Source organism: Aplysia californica, unplaced genomic scaffold (assembly GCF_000002075.1).
Source record: "Aplysia californica isolate F4 #8 unplaced genomic scaffold, AplCal3.0 scaffold00753, whole genome shotgun sequence".
Classification (NCBI taxonomy): domain Eukaryota; kingdom Metazoa; phylum Mollusca; class Gastropoda; order Aplysiida; family Aplysiidae; genus Aplysia; species Aplysia californica.
This window is the reverse complement of record NW_004798023.1, coordinates 382,374-382,772: the sequence shown is the minus strand read 5'-3', so window position 1 is coordinate 382,772 and position 399 is coordinate 382,374.

Below are 399 nucleotides of genomic sequence, written 5' to 3'. Positions count from 1 at the left end.
AACCCCTAAAAACAGTATTTTTGCCCATACCGGGCATGTTTGTAACCGCCATTTCCTCATAAAGTCAGTATTTTATTTTTCTTTATCGGCCGTTTTCTCAAAATGCGACTTTTCTCTATACTTTTTTGAATAACTCCACCATTTTCAATCCAATTTTCATGAAATTTTCACAGCATGAAGAAAAGAGGTAATACTAAAAAACTTTCTACTGAATTTTTTATATATGAAATAGATTTTCGTTGGTGGTGTCGTCTGGAGCGTGGATTTTCACGGATTTTTCGCAAACTTGAATGCTACCTCAGGAAAAAGTTCATTAAACATTTTCTAATCCGATTAGGAAAAAAGCAACAGACAAATTTTTAGATCTAATGTTTGTGAACACGCATGCAAAAAAACAAT